Source organism: Suricata suricatta, chromosome 13, assembly GCF_006229205.1.
Source record: "Suricata suricatta isolate VVHF042 chromosome 13, meerkat_22Aug2017_6uvM2_HiC, whole genome shotgun sequence".
Lineage (NCBI taxonomy): Eukaryota > Metazoa > Chordata > Mammalia > Carnivora > Herpestidae > Suricata > Suricata suricatta.
Window position 1 is genome coordinate 73,140,748 of NC_043712.1, and position 12,435 is coordinate 73,153,182.

General features: G+C 39.3%; 1 protein-coding gene across 1 annotated transcript in view; it reads left to right on the forward strand.

Moving 5' to 3' along the window:
• The first annotated feature begins 642 nt into the window (after positions 1-642).
• PRUNE2 (prune homolog 2 with BCH domain) overlaps positions 643-12,435 on the forward strand; it is a 203,298-nt gene continuing 191,505 nt past the window's right edge. The window contains exon 1 of the mRNA XM_029920853.1: positions 643-691. The gene's annotated coding sequence lies outside the window, so the exon portion shown is untranslated. The remainder of the gene's footprint in view (positions 692-12,435) is intronic.

A 12,435-nucleotide genomic window follows, 5' to 3' on the forward strand; every position in this document is an offset into this window, starting at 1 on the left:
GTTCAATGCTGACTGAGCCACCCAAGCACCCACCCCTGTTTCCTCATGTTTAAAATCAGAGTTTCACTAGAACCCATTTCAATTAGCAATGATTGCCCCTCGGAAAAACCTCATAGGCTCCGATACTGCCACTGCACAAAGCTCACTAGAACTCATTTCATAGGGTCATTTTATAGTATAAATATAAAATGGTGATATTCCTTCTGGCCTGAGAATAGTATCTGGCTTGTAGAGGAAGCTCCGTAAATGGTAGCCATTATTATTACTATCAGCATCAGCATCATCATTATTATTTCAACCAAGAAATGAGACAGAGGTGCTACTGTGTGCAGGGCCACCACTAAGCCTCTTGGGGAGGTAACTAGGTGAAATGGCATGTGAAGACACACAGGGTAAGGGTGACGTGAGCTCACTTCTATTTTGGGCTGTTGAGAGGAAGTCGTTTGTGTGAGAGTGGAGATTAAATACTTCCAGGAGGTAAGAAAACCTGCCACATCCCTTTCTTTTCCTCTCCTCCATTTGCTTTTCAGCGAGGACCAAAGTTTAGAATCAGCGGTCGTCAAAGTCATCAATCCGGTGGCTCAGAATGATGGGCTGGAGTTCCAAGAGTCTTCCTCTGCCCTTGTGGTGACGGAGATTCTCCGGGAGGCTCCTGAGCTCGTCACCGAGCAGCTGGCTCATCTCCTCCGAGGTGAGAGATGGCTCTTTCTCTTAAATACTGGAGGGCTTAATGGACTGTTTCTAGACTTGCTCACGCAGAATGAGTGTGATCCATTCTTGGGTTAACAGCCCCTTTCAAGACCACGGGAAGCTTCATCAGGGAAGCAGGGAGTAAAGAGTTTGTTAAAGAGTAGCAGATACTGGATATTAAAAATGTGCATTTAAAAAGAGGCATGTAGGATCGTCGCTGTTTCACTATTAAGTGGAACTGCCCCGCCTCTGCCGGGGAGCCGGAATAGCTCCTCCAGCCCTCCAGAAGCTTCCAGAAGCTTCCAGAGGTGATTCTGGTCCCACAGCAGTGTGCCTCAGGGCCAGAATCCACATCCTCACATTGAAATATCTCCTGATACTGATAGGCGCTTCGATGGCAAAATAAACACCCTTGAATTTGATGATTTTGTGGGATTTACAAATTTTTTTTTCTTTACATTTATTTATTTTTGAGAGAGGGAGAGTGAGATAGTGCACTAGTGGGGAAGAGGCAGAGAGAGAGGGAGACAGAATCCAAAGCTGGTTCCTGGCTCTGAGCTGTCAGCACAGAGCCCGACATGGGGCTCAAAGGCACAAACTGTGAGATCATGACCTGAGCTGAAGTCGGACGCTCAACCGACTGAGCCACCCAGGTGCCCCTGTATAAAGACTTTTATAGTCACTTTGCCACCTCATTGTCATTGTAACATTTTCTGTCTTAGCCTCTTTTAAGCACTGTGTTCCCAGCATATCGTCATCAATTGCCTTTTTTAATCTTTCATATCTGCTGGTGGAGCCGGCCACTTCCAAAAAGTGCTTTCTAACCTGGAAAAATAGTTGACTTTGGTGGCCCAAAATTACCGCAAAAATTCAGTATTGTCTCACATAGGACAGCTTTGGGGGTTATATAAAGCTTTTTTTTTCTTTCTTTCCTTCAATAATCCATTCTGTATATGGTAGACATAGATTTTTCTGGAATTATTTAACACAAGAAAGTGAAAAATGGTGATTAACAGCCTGAAAGCATTTTTTAAAAGGAAAGAGAAGACTAAGAATATGTTGATGCCACTTAAAAAAAATATTTTAAGTTTCTTTATTTAGTTTGAAAGAAAAAGAATCCCAAGCAGACTCTGCACTGACAGTGTGGAGGCCGATGCTGGGCTTGAACCCACAAACCATGAGATCATGACCTGAGCCTAAGTGAAGAGTCAGACACTTAACCCTTGTATTCACACAGATGCTCCTGATGCTAATGTTAAGGACACTTCCCTTCACTTCCTCTGTCTCTTCACAATGTGAAGAGAGGAAAAGTTTCAAAAGTCATGTGACTCCTGTAAATATTTTAGAACTAATGGCGCCAGCAAACCTGTTTTAAATATTTTTCTGACAATGGACATCTGTAAAAATGCTCTGTGGGAAACCATACCCCCAACTAAACCAAGTAACTACGATCATTTATCTCTGTGATGGAGCAGAAGGAAAATAAAGGTCATTAGGGATCCCAGTCACGAGGGATGTGGTTCGGCAGTGCACTGTGCAATGCAGGCAAACACTAGAGAGCGTTTTGTTTAAATTTCTTGCGAACGAAGAAGCTTGGTTTATTGTTCAAAAAATACACGTGTTATTAACCCAGAACAAAAGGTAGTCAGTCCACAAATTGCTCATCATCCTGCTTTTCTATAAATAGTAGAATCAGATCCAACTGTGATACTGTGATACATTGGCACAAAAGTTTGGTTTTGTTGTTCCTGATGAGGATAATGATGATATTCAGAGTTAGGGAATTAGAAGGGATGCGGACGCTTTTATGAGTTATGTTGGTCTTGGTTGGCGGAGCTAACAAGAATGGTAAGGGACCTTGGTTTCTCTTCCCCTTGGGGGTTTTTTGTAAGATTGGGCTTGACTGCTTGACTTGGCACTAGGAAGCTGGCAGATTAGGGACTTCACTCCCTTGCTGCCTGGACACCTGGGATGTAGAAGGATAAATGCCTCTATGTGCAAAGACGGCAGATGCAAGCCCTGTTGGGAGAGAGTCCAGAGTCACTAAGCCTGGATGGTGGCTTAATACTGTGGAAAGAAGGCTCTGGAGACGTTTGGCCAAAGGGCACGTGGATGTTGTATATATGTGGAGGGGCGCTGGAACATCGGCCTTTAGTAGGTGTCAGAAGGGAATCAAGTTGAATTTTGTTGTATTCACTCAACTCCAAGTTCAATTTCATGGTCTTCTGATCATGTATTAGCACCAAACCCAATGGGAGGTTTTTGATGTGTCTGGAAATAATTTTAGCATTCTTTATTTTCATAACATGGGTAGCTGTCTTTCCAAAGGGTTTTCTCTATAAACAGCGAAGACATTATTTTATATTTTGGGGTGCTCAAAATAATCATTAATTTGACACACATTTCTAGAATGTATTTATGCATTCTTCTATGTCTTGAAGGAACATAAAAATTCTATGCACACCTTTGCCATAAAGGATTTTGAAAATTGTGTCTTTCCAGATGTTGTAAGACTAAATATTTATGGCTGAGGCTTGGAAGGGTCTTTAAAAGTATCCTAATTAGACCTTTTTGGAAGATATATTATTATAAACTTTATACCAAAAAAAAACCACTCTGAATTTATTATGAAGAAATACTTAATCAATTTATTATTCTTTGCCTTTCTTTCCTGTGGTCATATCCTAAATCACACCGTGTTGAGACACACAGGGATTTCAAGTGGGTCAAGATATTGATCCCCTCATCCCTGGAGAGGACCCTCTCTGTGTCTCTGAGCCCACTATGCTGGAAAACACAATGGTAATTTTCAGCGTGTTCCTTAATGTGCAAGAGGTCAGGCCTACTCTCCCTTAGCCTTGCTTGGTAAACTTCTTCTCTTCTGCTCAACCTTGAAAAATTGCAGTGCCCTCGAAATTTGTCCTGGGACATTTATTCTGTATACATTATCCTTTTTTTCTGAAGCTTTTATTTAAATTCCAGTTAGTTAACCTATAGCGTAATATTAGTTTCAGGTGTACAATATAGTGATTTGATGCCTCCATACGTCACCTGGTGCACATTACAAGACGTACACTGGTCAGTCCCCATCGCCTGTCTCACTCATTGCCCACCCTCTCCCCAGTAACCATCAGTTTGTTCTCTGCAGTTAAGAGTCTGTTTCTTGTCTATACAACTATGCTGAAATGACCTCCTTTTGTTCTGAGATTTTAGATCTCTCTTCAACATTCCAGGTCCACTTCCAGTGCCCATGTGACATCTTCACATGCATGTCTAACTCACACCGCCACCTTAACACGGTCGTAATGGACCCCGTTAGTCCCTGTACCTCCAAACCTGCTTTTATCCCAATTCTCCATGTCAGTAAAAGGCTCCATCGACTCACCACTCATGACTCAAGCCACAATCTAGGAGTTATATTTGATTCTTTCCTTTATCTTTCCTCCCACATTGATCCATTAGCCAGTCCTGCTGACTCTCTGTCTGCAGCGTAGCCCGAATCCATCCACTTTCCCACAATCGCTGCTAGTAATGCTATTGAAGCTGCCATTCCATCGCTCTTCCACTAATGCAATGGCTGCCTGAGTGTTGACCTTTTCCCTCCATAAAATCTATTGTCTACAGAGCAGTCAGAATGGCCTTTTGAAAGTGTAAACCAGTCATATCAATCTCCTCAAACTCAAAACCCATCACACTCAAAGTCCAAGCACCAATCCCAAGCCCCACAGTCTACACCTTGACCTCTCTCCTGCCCTTTCTCTTCCTATTGTGTGTTACAGGGACAGGCTTTTCCAGATATGCTGAACTCTTTCCCCTCTTGACTATCTATATGAGCCGTGCCTTCCTTCTGGAACGCTTCTTTCTGTCTGTCTCCTGCTCTGTCTATCATGACTTTCTTCCTCCCTTTGGCTCCCTCACTCCAGAATGCAAGCCTCATGAGAAAGGAGACCTTATGTGTTTTGTTCTCTGCTCCACTGAAGTGTCTCTGCATCCTGGAATAACATCTGTCACAGAGTAGAGCCTTAGGAAATACTGTAGTGAGACGCATTGCACACCATTGTGTATATACTTTCTATATTTTATAGAATGTATAGAAAATGTATGTATTTATTTTGAGAGAGAGAGATGGGGGCGGGGGAGGGAGAGAGAATTAATCCCAAGCAGGCTCCCTGCTGTCAGCGTGGAGCCCGATGTGGGGCTCGATCCCACAAACCGTGAGATCATGACCTGAGCTGAAATCAAGAGTCGGCCATCTAACTGATGGAGTCTCCGAGGTGCCCCTATACTTTCTCTTTTTATGAATGGATTGATTTAGTTAGTTCTGTGAAATAGTAACACCCATGTCATTCCTGCCCATCCCTCCACCATTCTTAATGTCCAGAATTTGGACATTGTTCTTTGCAGAAATGAACCTGCTTCTTGTTTTTCTTTATTTAGCTTTTGGAATTCCTAGTAGAGTTTGTTCTGTTCTTTGACAAGCCTTTGTTTTTATTTTCATCTTTTGTCTGTTTACATATACGTATATATTTGTATATATACTTTTAACTCTTTGTGGAGTATACTACATATAGAGAAAAGAAGACAAAACATAAATATAAAAAGCTCAGTGTATTATCACAAAAGGAGCATCCTTTTAACAATTACCCAGGTAAAGAAATTGAGCAAGAAGACCTCTTTGTGTTCTTTCGCATCACTACTCAGTACCTGCCTGAAGGTAGCCAGTGTTCTCATTTTTATGGCCCACGTTTCCTTGTTTTCCTTTTAGTTTTACTCCCCCAGATGTAGCCATAACACCACGGATTGGTTTCACCTGTTTTGCACATTATACAAATGGAATCATGTAGCGTATACTCTCGATTGTTTTTAGATCTCTAGAATTGTATTAAATGTACTGTTTGCAGAAGTCAGTCATCTATCACTTATCTGTTTATTACTCCAGAACTTCCTCCTCCCATAGAATATTTAAAGTTGTCTACAAAAATGCACGCAAATATAATAAAACAAGAAAATAGAGAGTCCAGAAAAACAAAAACATATTGCGAAAGGAATAAAATCAAGATACGATAAAAATATTGAAGGAATAAAAGTTGTATTCAGTCCGAAACTTGACATATGAGCTTCTTGGAGCCAATGAAAACATAGAAATCAAATTAATTGTAATTATATCATGACTAAAACAGATACATAGGTCAGTTCCTCATTTAAAAAATCTGAGTATATTGGGGCGCCTGGGTGGCTCAGTCGGTTAAGTGTCCGACTTCGGCTCAGGTCATGATCTCACGGTTTGTGGGTTCAAGCTCCGTGTCAGGCTCTGAACTGACAGCTCAGAGCCTGGAGCCTGTCTTTGGATTCTCTGTCTCCCTCTCTCTCTGATCCTCCCCTGCTTGCACTATCTCTCCCTCTCTCAAAAGTAAAGAAAACATTAGGAAAAATCTGAGTATCTTTTCCTTCCATCATTTTTCTGGGAAATACCCCTGATAATGTCATAGACCCCTTTCATCATATGCAATAGCAGTTTACACAGGAACTGGGCACAGTGTGTGAGATACTTTTCGACTCTCCCGTCAGTGTATTGGTGGTGTTTTAATCGACTTCACAGTTAAATCTAGTAACCTTATTTTCTGCCCTAAATTTCTTTAGTCTGCATGTTGCTGTTTTTTCTCTAAATACAGGAAATATTTAAATTCAATCATAATGGAATCGTTTGTGGTCTTATACTTGCTGCTGCAGAACTATATCACAGGGTTGGCTTGTGGGAGAATATCATATTCAAATATTGAAGTACAACCTGGTTATTAAGGATGTTGTTAAAAGATCATTTATATACCAATTAGAAGTAGGTATCCTGTTGCCAAGGTAGAAATAACCTGCTGTGTGTCTCTAATAATATACCCTCCGGGCCCTGATGGGACAGTTATGGGTAAATGGCAACAGGTGACTCACTCACGGCCAGTGTGTGTTCAGACTTTGATTTAATGAAGTTGACATAATTTGCATTTCCTTAAATTAATACTTCTTACAAAGCGAGGTCTTGCTGTGCTCTTTTGAAAGACGTACTTCAAACTTAGAAATTTCAAGGTACAGATCATTAGTATCGCTTTTATCTGGAAAGATACAGATTTACTTCCATACATTACTTCCCAATTATTTGTGTAAGAAGTTATTTGTCTAAGAAGAGAATGTGCTTGTTCAGATGGGATGCTAAATGACCCTGGTTTTTGGAAATGAGATTTTACTTCTCTCCCCCACCACACATCTGTTGTCTCTGTTGTGGTTCTTTCTTTTTCTCTTCTTCTGCCTTTCCTTGTTGGCTCTTTCTGCTCTTCCTCTTCTCCCCCCGCCCCCCACTTCATACCCCCTGCTTCTGTGATCTTTTTGGAATCGTTTTCAAACAAGCTCCAACCTGCACCTGTCTAAAAGTCACTGGATACGGTCAGAGTGGCCTGAAGTTGGTGCTGGGCAATGCCCTGCGTGTCTGCCACCAGCAAACCATTATGGACCGGCCAGAATCCTCGGCCTGCGTTAATTTCCCCAGAGGTGTGCACTGCAAGCGTATTGCCAAATTTAAGCTCCATTAGGCTGCTGAATCATCGCATTGGGGATTTGTGTGCATGCGCACATGTGTATTTGTGTGTATGTGTGTGTGTGTGTGTGCACACGCGTGTGTGTGCGTGTGTGTGTTTCCGGGAACCAGCTGGCAAGGGCAAGATTGCAGCCACTGATTACCAGTCAGGTTTCCATTAGGACCACACTCACCCCCCGCCCCGAAAAGCCTGTCCCATTTATTTGTATGAGACCTTGACAGAGCCACGATATGAAGAGCAAAACAAATAATGGCAATTTTTCATCACGTAGGATGTAGAAACTCTATGGCCTGGGTTTTTAAGAAACGCCTTCTCTCCTTTCTATCAGTAGTGTCATTTGAACTTTAATGAAGAGGAAGTTGCTTGCTATTTTAGTAGCCTGGATTAACAGCTTCAAAAAGGATCCTTTTAAGGAGGTCAGATGGGAAAGGAATAGAGCCAGATTTTTCTTTTTTTTTTCTTCCTCTCCTGCCCAAAGAGGGAATCATGTCTTCCAGTGAATCATCTGTCTCCCGAAATGGTTACAAAGTCCAAAGGGAATTTCATCCATCCTGTTTTGTTCAGGAAGAGATCTGTGTTGGGGGGAGAGGGGGAGAGGAAATTAATTACTTTTTTTTTTTGCTAGATATAAACCAGAACAATTCCCCAACCTCTGAGTTCTTATGCCACGCCAAGATACGCCTTATTCTTAAATTCAGATGTTTTAAATTGATAAGATTATTAAGCACTTGAATAGTATTTTTTTTATCCTCTTCCTGGAAAAACTGTGATTGAAGTTGTATTTTCTTTTTTTTACTCTTTTCTCTTTTCCCCCTCCCTCCCTCTCTCTGTTATTCATTCTTTAATTTCTTTTTTGTTTCAGTATTTAAAAAATCAGTCCCAAGTGAAACAAGGAAAGGGGTTTGAATCCCTTCTTTTCTGCTAAGAATTTATCATGCAGAATACGCCTTTACTGTGGTGAATGTTTTCCCCAAAACGCTTCTGACTTCATTAGATCATGTTTAATATTAATGTACTGCAATTGCTTTTGGCAAAAGGTCCTTCGCTTTGCCATTCCTTTGAACAAAGAACATTGTGGTTGATTTGTTTTCTAATGGAATGAAGTGTTTGTTACAATTTTATTATAATTGCTTTCTTTGTTGCTTCTTGTTAAGCCCCTCTGGCCCGTGAATAGCGGGGCACTGTTGGGTACATATGTACGGATTTAAATATTTTTCTTTTTTAGTTCTGCAGAGTTTGCTGGAAGTTAAATCAACTCTTACTCCAAAAACAGGTTTGATTTTGCCAAGAGGTGCCTTTGGCTACTATATGGCCTGATATTGATATTTAGCTAAGTATATAGCTAAATGGGTCTTTAATGTGAACTAGAAACATTTGTTATAAATGAATCACTTGGATAAAGCTGGGCTGTAGCCATTCTTTCGCAGTAAAAACAACTCAGAGTATGCTGAGCAACATAAAAAACAGCTACATCAGTACGTCGTGTTTTGAATTGTCATGTCACACTCATAAATCAGTGTTGGAAGTCTCTTTCTTTGACTTATTCTGTAGAATGTTGTTTAGTGCAATGTCTGTTAATTTCCGAATACTGGTCTCTATTGTATGCATGTTAAAAATAAGATCTCCAAGTCAAAAAGTTTGATTCTTAGGGTGACTGCGAGACAAGCACATTTTTGTGAAATTTATTCTTAAGGATCTTATATCTTGATGCTATTATGTTTTTTTTCAGTCTTTAAATTCAGTTCTCTAATTGTGATGGTTGATAGAAATAGGGGAGATTTTGTGTTAGTAAAGTGATATCGAGCACGCTTGCTAAATATACTTACTATATTAAGCTCATTTATGGGTTATTTTGAGTTTTTTATATACATGAACCCATTGTCTATGAGGAAAGACAGTTTTTTACATCCTCTTTTCCTTTCCTTATACCTTTTTCTTGTTTTGGTTGCCTCATTGCTCTGGCCAGGGTTCACAGCGCAGTGATGGATAGAAATGGTAATAGCCGGTGTCTGTCTCCTTCCTGATTTGAGGTGGACAGCTTTCAGTCCTTCACAGTTAAATACAAGGTTTGTTTTTTTAATTTTGGTTTTTATAAATGCCCTTCATCAGATTAAGGCAGTTGTAGTCAATTTCCACTTGGCTGAGATTTTATGTAATGATTAAATCTTGGATTTTAGGTTGTTTTACAACTTGACATCTCCTGAGATGATCATATCATTTTTCTCTTCTATTAATATGCTGAATTATATTGGTTGAGTTTTGAATGTTAATTTATCCTTTAATTCCTAGGAAATCCCTACTTGGTGACTATATAATAACATAATATATTGCTAATTTGATTTGGGGCTAGTTTAAAAAGTTTTTTGTTTGTTTGTTTTTCCTATGTTTATGTAAGAGACTTCTTTTAATTCTGCTTTCTCGTAATGTCCCTGTTGGATATTGGTATTGAGATTTTGCTAGGTTCAGAAAGTAAGTTGGGAAGTGTTCTCTCTTTTTCTTCTTTGGAAGAATTTGTGTAAAATTAGTAAAGCTCTTAGAAGTTTGGAACAATGGATATTAAATTTAATGGATTCATTAAAAAGATTTTTTTTTTTTATTATTAAACTCTCCTCCCAACGTAGGGGCTTGTACTCACAACCCTGAAATCGAGAGTCACATCTCCAACTACTGAGCTAGCCAGGTGCCCAGAGATGGGAGCCATTTTTTATGCAGATACAAAATCATTTGGATTTTAAATTTCTTTCCTGCCAGGTTTCACAAGTTGAGGGCTTTTTTCCCCCCAGAAGTATTCAGAAGCATTATTCAGAAGCATTTATTCAGGAGTATTTTCAGAAGAATTTTATAATCTGTTACAGTTTGTTCTTATCTCTTAGTACTAGTAGAATCTGTAGTATGTTACTGTTTCGTTTCTCCTTTTGGCAAATTATGCCTTCTCTCACTCTTCTTTTTTTTTTCTTAATCAGCTAAAAAAGCTATATTTTTATACAAATTGCAAAATTTATATTATATATTTATAATTATATATTATATAACTATTATAATTATATAAATACATACATATTTACATTTTTATTATATCCTTTTACATTTTTTAGTTGAGTTTGCTGGGTTTTTGAAACATCTCATGCCCTTTTTTTTTTTTTTAGTTGTTTTGTTTTTAAGTTAGGGGGAGAGAGAGGAATAATCTCAAGCAGGCTCAGTGCTATCAGCACAGAGCCCAGTGTGGGGCTGGAACTCACAAACCATGAGATCATGACCTGAGCTGAATTCAAGTCTAGTGCTTAACCGACTGAGCCACTCAGGTGCCCCTAACATCTGATGCTTTTAAAGGTATATTTCCTCAGCACACAGCTTCAGTTGCATACCACACGCTTAAATGTCATATTGTCATTTTCATTCAATTAAAATATATTATAAATATGTTGTAATTTCTTCTTTTACCATGAGTTATTTAGAAGCGCATTGTTTAGGACACCTGGGTGACTCAGTCAGTTAAGCGCTGACTTGGGTTCAGGTCATGTTCTCACGGCTCGTGAGTTCCAGTTCTGCGTTGGGCTCTGTGCTGACAGCTTGGAGCCTGGAGCCTGGAGCCTGCTTCGGATTCTGTGTCTCCCTCTCTCTCTGCCCCTCCCCTGCTTGTGCGCATGCTCTTTCTCTCTTCAAAAATAAAATAGGCATTAAAAAAAACGCATTGTTTAATTTTTTAGTATTTGGGAATTTTCTAGTTTTGTCCTATAACTGATTTTCAGACTCTTATGGTGGCCATAGATGATAACTCTGTGGTTGCAATCTTTTGAAATTTGTTAATACTTGCTTTATGTATTGGAACCCTGGGTGGCTTGATCAGGTAAGTGGCCAACCTCAGCTCAGGGCATGATCTCATGATTCATGAGTTCAAGCCCCGTGGGGGGCTCTGTGCTGAGCGCTCAGAGCCTGGAGCCTGCTTTGGTTTCTGTGTCTCCCTCTCTCTCTGAATCCTCCTCAAAAATAAATAAACATTAAAAAAAAAAGACTTGATTTATGCCTCAACAGATGGTCAGTTTGGGTTAATGTCTTATTTGCATTAGACAAGAAAGTATAGTCTGCCATTGTTGACAACAGTGTTCAATATATGCTAGTTTGGTCAAGTTTGCTATTCACGTTGCTCAAATATTCTACATCTTTACAGATTTTTTCCCCTTCTGGTTCTTAGAGTTGCTGAGAGTGATGTCTTAAAATTCCCTAACATGACTAAGCATTTATCTCTTTCTTCCTTCAGTTTTGTCAGTTTTTCCTTTGTGTTTATTTAGGAAGCTATCTTATCCCAATGAATTTTGGATTGATGGAGCTTCCTAAGAACTGGCCCTTTAATGATAAAAAAAAAATGGTCTTTATGTCAAGAATTTTTGTCTTTTAGTCTATGTTGTCTGATATTAGTATATGTTAGTGTATTACACAAATGTTACATCTTTCCTACCCTTTCACTTTCAACCTTTCAACATATCTCAACATACATCAACAACCTCAGGTGTGCTTTTGTGAACAGTATATTTGCTATTATGGCTTTTAAAATTCAGTTTGACAATTTTGTCTCTTAAGTACTTTTTCCTTTTTTATGTTGGCGAAAACGCATAACATTGAATTTGCCCTCTTAGCCGTTTGTTAAACGTGCAGTTTTGTGGTGTGAAGTGTCTTCGCATTGTTGTGCATCCATCCCAAACTCTAAAAGTTCATCTTCCCGCAGCACCAACACTGTACCTACTCACCACTAGTTGTCTCCACATTTGATGTCATTGCTCTTACATTCGGATTTCGATGTGTCATTTTGCTGTTTGTTTTCACCTCTTCTCACATTTCTTCCATTTCCTTATTTCTTTACTAAATTATATTAGAGTATTCCCCCCACCCCATTGGTTTGTGAGATATGAATTATTTAAGAAAGTTATTTTAGTGGGTACATACATGTTATAACATACAATTCTAATTTCATATAAATTGATATTTTAACCACTGCCCTGACAATCCAAGAAGCTTAGAGCAATTTACCTCTACTTGGTCCCTTCTGCAATTTGTTACCACTAGAATGTATTTTAATCGCACACATATTTAAAACTCCATATGATACTATAATTGTTTTATGCAACAAACATTGATTTATTCTTATTCACACATTCTCATCCTC